Raw genomic sequence first — 13,775 nt, 5'->3', positions numbered from 1 at the left:
GGGTTTGTATTCAATAAATGAATAGCTAGAAACATAGCCAAAAACTATAGCCGTAGTGGAAGTGTATCCGGTCTTGTAGATATGACTACTGAGACGTACAAATTCAAGATGGTTCAGGGCTACGCGCTTACATCAACCCCATGATGACAAGCTGCAGTAGGGTAATGGGCAACAACTAAAGTGATGACACAGTACACCATAGTTATGTGAGAACTCAATGCTAAAGTAGCTAAGAAGCACGCCAAAGAGCTAGACACAAGGCTATAAAAATTATGGTTTCAGTTGTAATAAAAGACAGGACTTAGAAGTAGAGTCCGCAGAGGGTAATAATATGCGCATCGTGAGGAACTTCTTCAGCGAACGGGGGGGGGGGGGGGGTTGGAAGAGGACATGGAGGAGCCCGAATGGGAAGCATAGAAGTGTGTGTAGACCCTATGCGATGCAGTGACCCTGGCGTCGCCTAGCACGTAAATGAGCTCGGAATGGTGAGGTGTATTCACCACAGCATGGTAAGACCTTATTATAGTCTAGATTTGAGTAGGCATCGCGACAAATAGTACAAAAGAACCTGATGAATAAGATAACAACAGTAAGGCGGTAAGATGAGCAATGCGGGATCGCGGTGCTGAACCAATATTTAGCGCCTATCGAGCAATCAGAGCTTACTACACCGGAAATCAGCGACAAACTTATACCTATTATCGCTGAGTGTGCAATAGAAGTCCGAGGCAGGAACGCTAGACAGGATACTGGCAAACGTTCCCGGGACACGGAAGATTTAATTAGAAAAGGGCAATGCACGACAGTCGCCACCCAAGCTGACAGAACATAACTACCAGAGCCTTCGAAGTTAATAAGCTTAAGACACCGCACATACGGAAGTATATTATGCAGATGATTTAACATGCGCTAAAGAACAGGGGCAACTGGAAAGCAGTGAAGAGACGCTATGCATGGGAGAAAATCTGATGCATGCACGTAAAGAAAAGCAAGGCGACGCCGTAAAAAAATCGGGCCAGAATAATTACAGTCGCCGAGAGTTTCCATGGAGGTCTGTACAGTAGCCGCGACATCCAGTACAATACCGAACGAGGGAGAGCTCAGAGAAGATAGACATCCGCCTATTAACGACAGAAAAAGTAAAGAAAGCTTTGGAAGATATGAAAGCGCAAAGCACCTGGTTTTGATAGGAATACAGCCGACCTCTTAAAAGGTGGCGGGCAAATTCTACTAGAAAAACTGCAAACGTGTATGCGCAATGCCTATTGGCCGTGAGTGTACTGGAATCTAGGAAGAACGCGCCCATCATCCTAATTTGTAGGAAACGTGACGTAAAGGAATTTAAAAATTACTTGGCAATGTGGGTACTGTCAGTTGTCTACAAGGTACTTACCAAGCTAATCGCTTACAGATCTTCTGCAACAACAGATTTCTGTACACATAAAGAACAACTAAGGTTTCATAAGGTTTCAATAATACACCCTATTCGCGTGATCAATCAGGTGATAGAGAAATGTGTGGAGTATACTCAACCCCTGTATATATATAGCTTACATAGAATATGAAAAAGTATTTTACTTAGTGGAAACATCAGCTGTCATGCAGGAATTGCTGAATCAGGATGTGGAGGAGCTTTACTTAAGAAAACGTGATGATATCTACAATGGGTCCAGAGTTAAGAGAGTTTTTTATAAATAAGGAGAGCTGTAAAATACCTTTAAGGAAGAGCGTCACGCAATCAGACACAATCTCTTCAATGCTATTCACTGCATGTTTACAAGAGGTACTGGGAACATTGGATTAGAAACAGACAGGCGTAAGGGTAAATGGGTTAATACCAGGGTTATGGAGGTTACCTCAGTAACCTCCATTTTTTTGTGATGATGTTGCCCTGCTAAGTAACTAGGGGGACGGATTGCAAAGTGCGATTACCACACCTGGGAAGCAGAATAGAATCGTAGGCCAGAAAATTAACACGCAGAAAACCAAAGTAATCCCCAGAAGCATCAAGAGAGCACACCAGTCTCAGATAGGAGGCGAGGCAGTGGAACCCGTAAGCGAAGATATCTACTAGGCCAAGAAGGGACCCCGGATACTAACATAAGGCGGAGATTATCAAAGGATAAGAACTGGATGGATTCATTCTCAGATAACTAATCGCAGCCTACTGTTGTCCATGATGAAGAAGTGTACAACCGCTGAATCTTACCTGTACTCAATTGAGGGCAGTAACATGGAGGCACAGTAAAAAGGTACACCATATATTGAGGACGACTGAGCGAGAAATGTAACGTTGTGATAGGGGTAACGTTAAGGGAGTAGAAGAGAGCGGGGCGGGTCAGAAAACAAATCCGTGTTACAGGCATTTAGTAAAAAATTGAGAAGAAATGAGCGCGGGCAGGGTATATAATGTGGAGCAAGACAGCAGCTTATTATTAAAGGGGCCCTGAAAGGCATTTTGAGCACACTAAATGAACTAGCGCAATCGTTAGATTGGGTCGTCAACGTCAGCTGTGCCAAGTATTACTCTTTTACGCGCAGCGGAAAGCTCACACTTTTGTTGCAAAGTTTGTCGCTTTTTTCTCACCCTTTCCTTCGTGTTTTTGGACGCCGCCATCTTCACATGTCTACATCATCGATTCCCATATGTTCGTCATGAGCTAGACATCCTGCTATTGGGCGGCTTTTTCACGCACTTCCGGCAAAAAGATGAGTCGTCTGCTCAGCGTCGGCTCGCCGGCTGATCTGCCAGCGGAGTGGTGTACTTGGACATTTTACGACAAACGAAATAAGTGTAAACAAACGCTTAACCGTTCGTATTGAATGCAACACGGCCATAACACGACATGGATATTCTCTTACCTGAGTACCTTCCCTAAAGAAAGCGTTGAAGCCCCGTGGCACTTCTTTCGTGCAATCGCAGAGAACGCCCTGAGCAGAATGCCCGGGTTTGACGCATACATTTTATTCAACTTCCAAACAATCCAGAGATGCGTTTCGAACGAACACAACGTCACAACATGCGTTGCAAGTCTGAACCGCGATTGACAGACGATCGGTTGCTTCCTCCTGCCCGTCGTAAATTCGGCACTCACCTCGCGCCTTGTTTGCGGGAACGAACAGCAAGTCACTGAACTCTGGCACGCAAGCGAGAAGGCTTTTAGCCAGGCACACTACACATACCCCATGCGAGGTTGAGTCGTTCGTCGTTCGAGAAAGATAATCCAGACCATGGGAAGCACTATCCACCCGCAGAAGTACAACGTCGCATTTCATCGCCAAACGAACGCTACACATAGGATGCGATGTACACACACACACAGCTTCGGTCGCTGCATTGGCTTAGCTGCAAGCTTCGTTCGGACAGTCAGCGATGCTACGACGATACAGAGCTGCGTGAGGGCGACGTGCTAACCACTTCACGTATTTAAAAACACAGGGGCAAAGAACTTGGTTCATCGGAAGGAAAAGATCTTTCCTCCATTATTGTGCCTGAAATATACTGTCTAGTGTTGCTAGTGTGCCGAGGGCGGGCCCCAGGCAGGCGCCGGGAGCGATGTACGCGGCCTTCTGCCGCTTGGGGCGCTGCCGTGCGGGAGTGTGCGCGTTCGTCCGGCCCGAGCAGATCGCGCGGTTGCCTCCGCGCTGCGTAGCAGGCGGCAGGGGCAGAACTTTCCAATCCCGCTTGCGACGAAAGCGAGCGAAAGCGACGGGAATTCTGTCGCGCGAAGAAAATTTCTCCCGACAGTTCGACAAACACGATCGTCGCGCGACAAAGCGACGAAATTCCCATCGCTTTCGCTCGCTTTCGTCGCAAGTGCGAACGGGCCTTTATGCGCAATCTCCGTCCCACATAAAATAAGCTCTTGCTTGTCGCCTGACCATACGGTTGATATGTGACTACGTTACACTGTGCTTGCGAGTGTATTTAAACGATGTCACTAGGTTTGAAACGTAAGCGCTCGGCGTGCAGCTTTGTAAACGCAAGCAGCCTCACGTACGCACGCTATTTTGCTGCTAATAGAGAGTTTTAGTACAGCGTTTGTGCCTTTGCATACGCTAAACGCTAAATTTTTGCGTCCCGCTACGTAATCATCGCGAGGGGAGTTTTAGTAGAACGTCTCATCAGTTTTGCGTTGCGACATGCTAATGCATACGGCGCCATCTGTTAAATGTTTTCCGAAATGACTCGGCGGCTGATCTGCTAGCGGAGTGCCGGAGTGCCTGAACATTTTACGACTATCAGAACACGGATGCTCGCTGCTCGAGTGCGGCGTTGGTTTGCTCTGCGCCTTCCCGTTCATCGCCACTGATAAAGCAATCCGATCCGGCGCGTTTTGTGCACGGGTTCTGTGTCGGTTTAAAATGTCTTTTTTTCACATGCCGCCGGTAGTAGGAATTACAGCCGCCGCAAAATAAGACCCGGCACCAGCGGGCCCACATCTGAGACCGCGCTTTTTGGATAAACAGTGCGCGGTGCACCAAAGGGAACGAGCGCACGATTCTCCCTGCGCGGCTGCGAGTTCGCCGCCGATAGCAACTGCAGCTGCTGCAGCTACGTACACCGCGAAAGGGCAAGGCCACGCCGCACACATGCGGCCAGGTCTTTCGTTCGCTTTTCCAGCCTTTAGAAGAGTGTCCATGGTGTCAACAAAGATGAAAAAGCCGAAAGAGCTGGCCCGTAGCAGACGGCAGTCTGTGGGAGCGCAATAGCGGAAGTACGTCACCGCTGAGGAGCGAAGCATCATGGGAGGGGAGGCCAACAGAGAAGAAACAGTTGAAAGGAGGAGGAAATACGGTGCGACGATAATGCGCGGTTTTAGATTTACGATTTCTCAGCTAATACTCATCGCTTTAACAAAATTCTTGCAGGAGGAGATTGCTAATACATTGCTTTATTTGGTTACATGTACATCCATGCATCGGCGGAAGGCATTTCAGGACCCCTTTAAGGGTAACAAAGTGGATCCACAGAAAAGGAAAGCGTAGCAAGGGGCGGAAGCAATTCAGTTGTGCATAGTAGACCAAGACGTTTGCGGGGGAAATTGGCCGTGGTTACGACAAGATCGGCATTCTTGGAGATTTATGAGAGAGGCCTTTGGTCTGCAATGGGCGCAGATAGGCCGATGATTATAACCGGCTAATGATGATGACAAACACAGACAAACTACAAACCAACCATTCCACACAACTTATCACCGAGCATGTACCACCATAAATGAAAATCCGAATCAGGCAAAACTCCCAACACCACGTACCACCTTGTCCGGGCTTATTCCTATCACCCAACCCTGTCCCTTCCACCTCCTTGGAGCAGTGGGAGTGCTAGCTGACCAGCTGTCTGCTAGAGATGCAGGTTAACACTGCGTCTCGAGCAAGAGCAGCTGCCAAGACTCGCGGCTGTACGGATTAAACAGGCAACGCACAACAGCATTTTCCGTTCCCATAAACTTTTATCTATTTACCTTCTCTGATACCCCTTCCCAGAGGGCCCTGCAGGCGGCGCCCTCGCCACTCTCCGTCATATCCTGTCGGGATGTCCGAAATGCCCGTGACCTCTGATTACTTGTAAAGAGCAGTGGGACGAGGGGCTAAGGCGCTGAGACCTAGAGGTCCTAGTGAGCGGCGTAGCCAGAAAACTACCCAGGGGAGGGGGGAGGGACAAGAGAAATGCTTCTCGACCTCCCCCATACAAGTTTTCAAGGAAATAAAAATATGCATCACAAACACAAGAATCTGGAAATATGTACCAACACCAGCAGTCACGAATAACATGAAATATATACACTTCAAGAAAATTTATCAATCGCCGTTACAAAGACCCGCTGTGCTAAATACTATACGGGTCGCCTAAACCATACACACTCCATGTATCACTTCGCTCAGTATACACCACTCACTACACACACAGTTCACTCAACAGTTCTCCATAGTTCACTAGTACACACACTGTAAGAAGCACAATTGCTCTGAAAGATCACGGTTGATCACATCATCGAAAGTTCACGACAATATGTCAAGATCATTACCACAGTCAATAGGGTGGAATAGAATATATACACAATAATAACCTCTTCGACACGAGCAGAAACGGTTGGTTTAAGTTCTGCTTTAGTGCTTAACATACTTTGTTTTGTTAGTACAAAAAGACACAGAACCCAGAAAAATGTAAAAATGTTCAAGAAATGTTACTTTATGCGCCTAATAAGCATCAAATCAACAACTTTAGGAAAAACAACGAGTTAATTCAAAACTAACAAAGCGCACAACGAACGTTATCAGCAATAAAAACAACATTTTGTCAACCAAAATTTTATCATTACGTTTGCACACAAGCAATAGTAAGGGTCAAAAACGTCGCTGTCTTTTATGGCAAGATATTGCGTCTTTGCAGCCTATTTACCATAGCGTGTTGCAGATAACTGCACCAAAATTAACCACGATAAATACCTTAAAATGTCTAGTATAATGAAAACATCTAGATTACATTTTGATCAGGGCAACAAAATTGCACTACCAACAAAACGTTCATTTAAACAGGAAGCCGAAGCAATGGTCCAATGAGTGTTGCATCATGGTAGCCATGGGAGCAGTGGTAGCTGATTTCACCCAAACGGACCAATCGCTTCTTTTCACTGACAAGCCAGAGTAACTGATATATTGATAGTGACGCTGACTAGTCAGTCAACGGAAGCGGTTGGTCCGCTTGGGTACAGTAAAGAGAGACTGATCCCTTGCAGTTGCGAAACGACATCAGCAAGGATTGCTGTACTGGATGGGAGCAGTGTGGCTTGATTTTAACCCAAATGGTTAAACCGCTTCCACTATCTAACTAGCCAGCGTCACTATCAATAATTAACAGTGACTGTGGCTAGTAAATGGGCGGAAACATTTGGTCCAGGTGGGTGAAATCACCTATGGCTGCTCCCATCGAGGCCATGATTCACCACTGATTCGACTGTTGCTCATAAGTCGGCAAAACAGAAAGACCTCACACAAACGCAATCATAATTTTTTTCATTATTGCTGTACTCAGTCAAACTCAGACTCAAAAAGCTCGTCTGTTCTGAAACCAATCATACTCACTCATCACATACTTATTTGAAATTGTAGTCATTTAACTCAAACTCATTTGTCCTCACGAGCATTGGTACTCAATCTGTACTCATGAGTACTCAATCTGTCCCCATGAGTAATAAATCTTCTGTACTCATGATTACTCAATCTATACTCCCGAGTACTCAATCTGTACTCATGAGTATACTCATGAGTATTCAATCGGTATTCATAAGTGCTCAGTTTGTATTACTCACGAATACTCAACCCCACACTCTATACCCCAAGCACAATTAAGTGTCCACGTTGATTGACGTCCGTTCCTATCCAGATCACTGTCCGCTTATTCGCAGTTGCTCGATGCTTGCCTTTGTTTTTCGTTGTTCCAAATAATAGAAACTTCGATACAGGGAGTTTGTCTCGATGAGGATGGGTGAATATTAAATCGGCTTGTTTTAAATGCAGAACATTTCAGTAACTCACAATGTCACCCGCGTTGACGTCCGTCGTGTCCGCACCGTCGTTGTCCGCACCCTTCCCCCTACACTATATTAAAAAAATACTATCCGGCGCCTGGTTTCATCCCTCGACCCTCTGGGCGGAACGCAATGTACATGGTGCTCTACCCACTGTGCCACAAAGCCGACACAGAATGGGAGGCTACGAACGCGCCTTATATCCTTGACTCATTCTAACTACGTCAAGAAGCTGCTGATACAACGCATTCACTACCACCAACTCCCCAAACACTAAACTTAACGCAATACACCCACCCCTTATGCGACGCATTTACTCGAGTCTCCCTCGCGGGAGGATGGGCCCAATTTTTTTTTTTTTTGTGCCGTGCTATTCACCTCGTGAGACATGAACTTGACAGAGTTTACGGTGTTGCATTAGTCGCGTCTCTTCTCTCGGCGATCATGTTCCTGCAGCCCGTTGCGTGCTTGATGTATGTGGGAGCGTAGACAGCCGTTTTCTCCGCTGGTTAGCGGCGGCGTGCAGGGATGGCATAGTTCGGCGCCTTGAGGACGTTGATTCGATTAAGGTGTGCGTTGGGCATCGTGCGGGATCCGGTTGGCGTTTCGTTTAGCGAGCGGTGGCGTGGTATTGTCGTAGGGTGGCGTAAAGTTTCGGCACAGTGTAATCATCCTGGCCCTGTACACCAGCCATCTCCATTGTCTCTTGTTTTGCATCACTTTTACTTCTACTCACAGGTTTTAGTATTTACATTCTCATCCACCAATAAATAACTTCTTCACTGGCGCTCTTTTCCCTTAGTCGGCTTTGCGCCATTAAACACCAACCATCATCATCATCACCATCATTTTTGTACCACTTGACAAACAGGGTCACGCAAGTGTCGGTGTAGCTTTTGACAGTTGGCCAGTGTCGTGTAAGACACGTCTGATGCTACCGACAGCTGTTTAAGACATGCCGCGACGGCCGAAATGGCTCCGCACTAATTACTTCTATGTTTACGAGCTTGTTCGCTGCTTTCGTTGTTTACCCCGGCTCTGTTACTGCTGCAATAATATTATTCAACAAGTACAAGCGGAAACAGCGCATTCTACAAGCTTATAAACCCTGTGTAACTTGCGTAATATGTAGCCGGCGTCGTCCAATTGGAGCAAATTTCCCATTATACATTTGACTTCGGTGAGGGAATTTGGCTTGTGGTCCGCATGACTGTATTTTTTTTATCATGCTATACCTTGGCTTCGGGGCTTACGTTGAATGACGCGTTGGGGTTATTCGGACAACGCAATCCTTTATACGAAACAAACATTTATTTTTTCGAGTCCGACAAATTCTACATTTATTTATTTTTATCTGCAGGGAGCGCGTTTTTCGTTGGCTGCTCTGTTTTAAATATCTAGGCAGGCTGCCACAATGTTAAGCATGTGTACTTTTAAAGCGAAGCTTTACATTGCTTGGTGAACAAATTCCGGCGTTCTAGTGTATCCGCGGAATTCTCCTCGAGCGCAAAACGAACGCGCATACGCGAGGACATGTTTCAGGAGCAGTTGTAATGAGGGGTGAGAGGTTGTCACGGTTTATAGATGACGAAGGTACACTCGGGCATATTGCGGCCCTGGTAAGTGGGAAGGGCGTTCGAGGGAGCAAACAAGAGTCTATTTAGCAAGAGGATTCGCGTGCAGCGAGCTACCGCGTGAAGCAGTGCTCAAGTGACAAAGGTTGCCAGTGGCGGCGGCTGTGCGGGTGTAGCCGCACGTTGCAGCTGTGCTAGTCGACCATCTGTACGGAGTGCATTCTGAGCAGTCATGGTAGGTGAGATTCTAAGAGACATGAACGACGCCCAAGCAACGACCACCCTGAAATGATCTGCTGAATGATATCGACAACCCATTGGTTTTCCCATTCGACAGCATAACTGCTGTACGACCGGGGTTTTCACCTTCTGTGAATATTGGCGTTCACATTTGCGCGATACTAATTTTCCGAACGAATGGAACAACTTGTCCAGCGTCCTCAAGCATGCGTTTAGAAAGGGGCGAGCCACCCAGACATGTTCAGGCGTTTCTTCATTGAAACAAGCTTATGGCAATGATGATATGCACGATGGAGGCTAGGGGGAATTTTTTCAACCTCTTCGATTATGCGAAAATGGCTACATTTTAAATCGTGTTATGGTCTATGTCGGGAAAGCCGCATTGTTTACAGGCGAGAATATTTTATGGCCGTTGAGGCGACCCTAATTGGCCTATTGGGAGGTTGTGGACAATACTACACCACGGGGGCCGGTCCTGCCCTGGTGAGGGAGTGCGTTACCGGCAAAGGTCGCCGGGATCAGTCCGCCCCCCAAGCCTCCTTTCTGCAATTCTGAAAACACACGGATTTTTTTTTTGGATCCAGTTGGAATTGTGCGGCACCGGGATTCGAACCACGGTCGTTTCCACGAGAGGCGGATGCTCTACCTCTAGGCCACAGCTGCATCTTACCGGTACTCAACCACGGGGCAGAAACATGGAGGGTCTTTAAAAGAGTTCAACTTAAGTTGAGGACGACTCAGCGAGCAATTCAACGGAAAATGATAGGTGTAACATTAAGGCACAAGAAGAGCTCCGAGTGGATCTGGGAACAAACGCATGCTAAGAACTTATTAGTAGAAATTAAGAAGAAATGGGCGTGCGCAGGACGTGTAATGCGAAGGCAAGGTAACCGTTTGTAGATAAGTGTAACAGAGTGGATCCCTGGGAAGGCAAGCGTGGCAGGGTGCGGCAGAACATTAGATGGAAAGATTACTTCAAGAGTATGCGGGAATAAATTGGCCGCAGTTACCACAGGACAGGGATAACTGGAGGTCTGTGGGAGAGGCGTTTACCCTGCAGTGGTAGAGATAGGCTGCTGATTACAATGGTGAAGCAAGCCTTGCGGGGGACATCGAATCTTGTGCTTAAATTGAAGGCCAGGGCTGTACTTAGCCTGCCGTTGACTTGGCGAATTCCCGCTGAATGGTCTCTGTAGGAAGTTGTTCACGAGATGACTCTCAATATTGTTCCCGGGTGTACACTTCCTTCTTCGTGCACCGGTAGTCACTTTTTTTATCGCATATATTCGCGTTATTCGCCGTAACTTGAAATGGTGGTTGAGTTCTGTAAAAGTAAAAGTGCCAATTTTTTTCGTCTTTTGTAGTTTCATTTTTTTCGACTTCTTCACGCTGTTAGCGACTATGTTGTTTTCATTTATTTGCCAGCCCGTATCCACTGCATACGCTTGCATCTCGAAGTGGGCAACTGGCATCGCAAACGGGTGTTACGTTCATTTTGTTTTGGTTTAATTCCTCTTTTCCTGTTTGTTCACTCTACATTTCGCAGATTTTATGTTATTCAATACGTCATTCATTACGTCATGTGTGAACAACACAGAAATTCGTAGTTTTTCCGCCATGCCTTTCAAATAACTGGCTGCTTTCTATTTCATGCCAGTTCTCGTGGTCAAATGTTTTAACTGGCGAATTTTTATTGCTTTGTCCTGTAGGCAACAGTCAATTCGTCTAGACTGTTTTCTGGTTACGTAGGTATTGCTATATTATGGAAAATGCAGTTTGCTCGGCAGGAATAGTCCATTAAATGACAAGAACGATTCGCGGCACAGCAACCATGGCAGTCTATGTCCATTGGCGGTATATCTTGCAAATGGAATGCTGGCCTGTAGTGGAATTCGTATTTTGCGGTGCCAAAATTGTTTTTGTTTCCTTCAGTGTTCCATAATTTCTCCATTTATACATTTGTCCTCCGGTGCTATCACAGCTCTTACTGAATTTGGGAGAACGGTATGCGAGCTTGGTGGTTAGCGTCTGCACATGTTACCTTTATTTCCTCTAGCTTTTCCCTATATTACCCTGCCTCAAAATTCAAATGCGTAAAACATTTCCAAATGCATACTCTCAATGTACACGGAGTATTGTACTTATCGGTTCAACTTGTTGAAGGAATCATTTTGCAAAGCCAGTGTGGTGGTTTTGTCTACTCACGCTTATGTGCCTGCTCTATGAAGAAAAAGTCTCCAATCTTGTCAAGGACGTCTGTCGGATGCTCCCGAAAAATTCGCCGTCTTTCATAGAGAGACCCCTAGGTTCAGTCTAGCGTGACAGAAATCAATAGGATTGGAGATCAGACTGACGGTGCAACGGTCGGGGGGGGGGGTCATTCCAGCTGGTACGCAGCCGCTTAGACGCATGTAATATGTGTCAGCCTAGTCGCAGCAGTATTGGACCCGGCTTCTTTCTTCTTCAACCCATGATGTCCGCTAGCTTTCTCAGTGAGTTTGCTGAACGTTGGCTTCGTGTTCACCAGAGGTACGAAGGCGGTCGAAGACAAGATGAGCCCGCTCAGAATAGCTCAACTCTAGAGGTTCATGAGTCCCCGGTTTCGGCATCAAAATGTTGACAAAAAGTCCAGCCGCCAAAATCCATTCCGATGTGTCTTCAACGGAACAAGCTTACGAGAATGATGATGATGGTAACGAGGCAGCGTAGGCGTCATCACTTCAAACAGTTCGGTGTCATCAGCTTTGGTGAGGATAGTATGGCGATCACTGCCTTTTTCAGGGAGTTGAGAGTACCTATTTTTGTTTCCAAGCAGCAACGTGATTAGCGTGTTTTATGCAGCGAATATTATGAGTGTGGATTTCAACAAAGCCCACGTCTGTATGTGGAGTGACTGTGTTCAAACAGTTTTTTTTTTGAGTGAAAGTTTTTGTTCAGAATATATTTCTAGGTACGGAAACCGCAATTACTGGCAATTTTTATTCTTTTTATTATGATTATGCAATTTTGTACAACGAATGAAATTTTAAACATGCCCCATACACTAAAATGGCATATGAACTGCTGAGTAATAGTGGCACAGAAAATGACTGAAAGCCGGTGTCATTTTTTCAGTTCATCTAGTTCATCACGTGCAGCAAGCGTGAATAGAGGCAATAAAAAATACCCGTCTCCAAGCTTTGCTCTTCTTTGGCCTTCAGTGTACTGAGGTTTTGTAACTATCAGCGTGTGATCATATATGGGACACCACTAACAAGGCTGCGTAGGCGCTCGCTTACGTCTTCTTACAAAATCTTTACCAATTTTTTTATAACTCGCGCAAAGTGGGGCTACAATTTCTTTACATAGGTATACAACTATTCGGTGTAACAGATTTTTTTATTAGAGCTAATATTATATTGTGACGACAGTTATTGCCATATTATATATTTATCTCTTAGTTCTTACCGCAGTCATCGGGACAAGTTCGGAGTTAAAGCCAACTAGCAGAGCACTGACCCACTAGGATAGATCAGTCCTTGACATGTAGCCTGCCAAATAAGTCGTACATCCCTTGCTGTCTTTCCGAACACCCTGGACTCTCTGAATGCTTATAAGATGCACTTGGGGCTGAACGCGTTGCCACGGCTGTCTGGAATCTCTGTTTGGGTGCTTTCTGCAAAGATTGGCCGTAGTTTATAAAAGTCTTCTCGTAAATTGCACAGCGATGACATTAAACAAAGACATTTTGTTTTATTGTTGAGTACCGGAATGCGGAAACTGAAGGAACATTCGAAAAAATTGCCCGCTCTTGATCTAAAACCTAAATTTGAAGACACGATGGGTGTAAAGGTAATCTTAATTATTCAAACAATTCGGTGTGATCGTACGTATTACACCGGTTCAGAAGAACGGCACCGCTGCCTGAAAGGGATACCGTTGAAACTCGTGTAAACGTGTTTCATCTATTTATTGACGAGAAATTCCTTATGTATTACATTATGCAGTGAGCCCTCGTTGCCGTTTTTTTGCGGTAGAGCAAATTGAGAACACGTTGCAAAGAGCAAATTGAGAACACGTTGCATTGTTCATGAAATTGGCATCCTGGTCGCCCGAGCAGGAGCTTAGTGCGTTCCCAATGCTCTGCCCCGCCAGATTGCAGCAGTGAAACAAACATAGCGAAATACTGTGTGTAGTGTGATACATGACGGTTACGGCGCGTAAGTTAAACAGGTGCACCTTAAATACGCAGAACTCCGCTTCTAGGGATGCCGTGCCATGGTCTACTATTCAACTTGTTACAGTAGCTTGCGCCTACGCAGAAACGAAAGCAATGAATGAAATGCCAAGACGGTGTTGCAGGCAAGACGTCCGGAGAGGTAATCTGCACCAAAACTAGAAGGAAGAAAAGAGAAAAAACGTAATAGAAATAAATGAACCAAATATAAGT

Source organism: Haemaphysalis longicornis, unplaced genomic scaffold, assembly GCF_048455015.1.
Source record: "Haemaphysalis longicornis isolate Haplotype H1 unplaced genomic scaffold, Haemaphysalis longicornis Haplotype H1 scaffold_8, whole genome shotgun sequence".
In the NCBI taxonomy this organism is placed as follows: Eukaryota; Metazoa; Arthropoda; class Arachnida; order Ixodida; family Ixodidae; genus Haemaphysalis; species Haemaphysalis longicornis.
Note: the sequence above shows the minus strand (reverse complement) of the source record.